Genomic DNA, 3,730 nt, shown 5'->3' with positions numbered 1-3,730 from the left:
AAACTGGTATGCTTCCATATAGTACGATAACGGTCATAGTTTCCATTCCCAGCAACAGGCAAATTAACAATAACACTTTTTTAAAGTTCTCATTGGTTTTTATAAAAATCTGACGTTTGCGGTATGGGATGCTGAAGGAAAAGAATCTTAGAGTAAGGGCTTCGACAACATATTATACTGTTTTCAAGGAAAGAAATAAGAGACCTACCGGTTGTTTTAAGAGGGGCCCATTTGAAGGGCAATAACTTGAAACAGATTTCAACTGAACTTCAAACAAATAAAATTCAACCAAAGGGACGTCAAATTTGTCAATATGAAGAAAAGCAATTAATAATGTTCGATTTTATTTATTTTTTTATGATTTCAAACAAAACTGAGGGGAGTGAAAAACTTTGCAACTTCTTTAGAATTAGCCCTGTGTTTTATCTCAAATAGTCACTGTGTTTTCATTGAATTACAAATTCATACGAAATTGATCATGCTAAATAAATTCAGGGCAGGTAGTGGCTATTTATATTGAATGCTCCAGGTGTTTACAATTAAAATTCTTCAAACAACAAGCTCTAATATGCCACTGGAAATTTTTAACAAGCCTGTGGTATAATGTTTCTTTTTTGATTATTTGGACTTCCTGTTCAATTAACAGTGAGTTTCAGCTGTTTGATTTGTGTGTGTGTGTGTGTGTGTGGATTGTTTCCATATACTCTGTCTGTCATAATAAAAGGGGGTTCAAGGCGGGGGAATGCGATGAGCAGTCATTGATTGTAATACGGGGTGCCCACTACGGCTGGATCGGGCCGATCGCCCGACTCGATCGCCTGAAACTGAAAACAAACACATTTGTTTTTGAGGCGATCGAGTCGGGCTATCGGCCCGCCGGGCCCATCCGTAGTGGGCACCCCGTAAAAGCTTTCGGCTTATAAGACGTTCCCCGAGCTTTCTTGCAACTATGCAAGGGCCACTCTTTATGGGGTGTGGCCAGATCTCACTAGAACCAGGCTTCCTTAACACCAAAACATCTTCTCCTCCCCCGAACTCTTAAAAAACTCTTTCTCCGCAGCGAGACACACATCTGATGTAATTATCGTGGCTTTACCATTGTCGTCCTGAAACTAGAACGGGTCAATCACGCCCCTGTAGCTTAACACGTTTATGAAGTAAAGTTTTGGGTTTCACTCAAATTTGGTTGAAAATTCTTTGAATTTGATATTTCTCAAAGAATGTAATTGATTTTCTTCATTCTTACACTCTTATTGTATCCCTGGTTGACCTTTATTTGTTCGAAGTTTCGTTGAAATTAGAGTACAACTGACCGTGTTACTGTCCCTTAAGAGGATCTTCTTCTTTTATTAGACTCCCTCTATTTTCAATTTTCGGCCTTCGTTATTTTTTTTTGGTCAAGAATGACCCGGTTTCTTTTTATGTGATATCATTGTGATGTTACCAATACCATTCTGATAACTATCACTGAACCTATCCTTCATATTTAAAAAATTCGCACCATCTTCTTGGTCTTGAAGAAAGGGAAACGTAGCTATAGAAAGTAACAACGTGTGTTCTATTTTTTACAAACTAGCCTTGTCATAGTCTTTTATTGATTATAATAGCTAACATATCGCGTGAACATTGTTATACAAATCAGATGGTGTTATTTTTCTAAAATTTGACAACGGGTCAAAAGGAATTATCTGTTTGTCTCTTCTTCATACCATTTTAATGATTTGTCCCTTTCAGAAGCTGAAACCTGTATCTTTCTAGCTCCTGGCGTCTAGCCTAAGGGCGATAACATAGAGAACGCCGAAACTTAAGCGGCTGAAGATCGACTCGGACAGGCGCCTGTAGGTGTCTGCTTGACTCCACATAGAGGGCGCATAAAGCCTAGATCTAGATATAAGAAAAAATTACACCACAACACAACTGGTATTCATGAAGTATTTATTTGGGGACAAAAGAAACTCGAATTTCCTAAAATATTGCTTAAATGGAAATTGTGCTCCTCGGTTACCACCCTAATTTGACGACGCTGATTAAAAAATGTAATTAGTTTTTGTCTACCGTGAAGCGCCAGCTCTGAAATGGTCATTTAAAATTGTCCCCTGTCCAGTCGGGTGACGTCACGCAAACTGCTCAATCCGAGTTGGCAAGGGCGAGACGGCACCTCAGTGGTTTCTTGTCCCGTCTCCATTTTTAATAACAGTGAAACCAGTTCATAAAAAAGAGTGAGCTTAAGAAGAAGTCACATTTTCACTGCTAATACATGGACATACGACAAGAAAGCACTGAAGTTTCCTGTTGACAGCAAGACGCCATTCCCAGCTTTTCGGCGTAATAAGAATGTAGTTTGGATTCCGATAAGGCCGACAACGCTGCTCCGAGATTAACGCCGCCTGCAGTCTGCCAGCTCAATGTGGGGCAAGTCGGAAATCATAAGAGAATTTTTATACCTATCGGCGCTTACTGAGTCAGTCTCCGAAATCGGCGTTCTCTATGGTTTCGCCCTCTGGGATACACGCCTTATTTTAGAGATGCAGTCTTTTTGGGCGTCCTCTGAAAACGTTTTTTCGGGGCCAACTCTGTTAAACATGCTGGGGGGGGGGGGGGTGTTCTACTGTTGCGTTTTTCTATCATTGAAATAGTTGATGCTTCCTTTTTCTGATTGTATTAATTAATGAGTCTTGGGTGTTTTGGTTTGGTTTGGTTCTCTTGTGGGGGGAGGGTGGTGTTAAAAAATACTTTCAGGATTGAGACGTCTGTTCTCTCTTTGAGGTCTTTGGTGTCTTTAGTAGCCTTCCCTTATGCTTTAGATCAAAAATTCATTCTGTTTATTTACCTACAGCATCATCCATGTCCCTGATTTACATACGTGGGTGACTAAGATGGTTATGGCAGTCGCTCGTGCTATACAGGGAAGTCAAATCAGCGCTCTGGGTTTGGTAACAAAGACAGTTGGGGTAACACACGAGGGGTCATATTAGAATGACCAAGTGGGTAGGTATTGTTTTCTTACTTTAGTTTTAGTAGAGGTTTTACGGCGCTCCCGACTGCATAAGGTCATATGAGCGCCAGAAGATTAGAGGTGTTACAAGAGAGTAAAAAGTAAAGTTGTTCCCGCATCCGATCCGGACATCGGGGATTGCCTTGTTAGTGAGACAACTTCCTGGGCCTTCAGCATATTGTGGTGGTAGGGTGACCAGTTCCTTTCAAAGAGAGTAACAAACATAAAAAAAGAAGAAGGGGAGATAAGGACGATAGATGTTTGATAGGAAAGAAAAAGCAAACCACACCAGAGCACCCGACAACCACCCACTGGTATTGTTTTCTCCTTTTCTTATGTCACGATAACTCTGAAAGGGAAACCCTGGAAAAATCAGACGATTCATATTACCCTTCGGAAACGGAACCATAAGTATACGAGTTCACATCATATAAAGGAATGAATGGCCTTGCGGCCCCACCCCTTTTGTGGAAACCTTTGGATGGGTCCTGGAACCGTTAAATCAGCAGCTTGGGTTTTCAAGAAAATGTCTGTATATGTGTGTATGTGTGTGTATGTGTGTGTATGTGTGTGTGTATGTTTGTGTGTGTGTGTGTGTGTGTGTGTGTGTGTGTGTGTGTTTGTACATATACATAGAGAGAGAGGGGGAGAGAGAGAGGGGGGGAGAGAGAGAGAGAGAGAGAGAGAGAGAGAGAAAGAAAGAGAGAGAAAGAAACGATGAATGAATTTCCTCGC

This window comes from Aplysia californica, unplaced genomic scaffold (assembly GCF_000002075.1).
Source record: "Aplysia californica isolate F4 #8 unplaced genomic scaffold, AplCal3.0 scaffold00065, whole genome shotgun sequence".
Taxonomy (NCBI): domain Eukaryota; kingdom Metazoa; phylum Mollusca; class Gastropoda; order Aplysiida; family Aplysiidae; genus Aplysia; species Aplysia californica.
Note: the sequence above shows the minus strand (reverse complement) of the source record.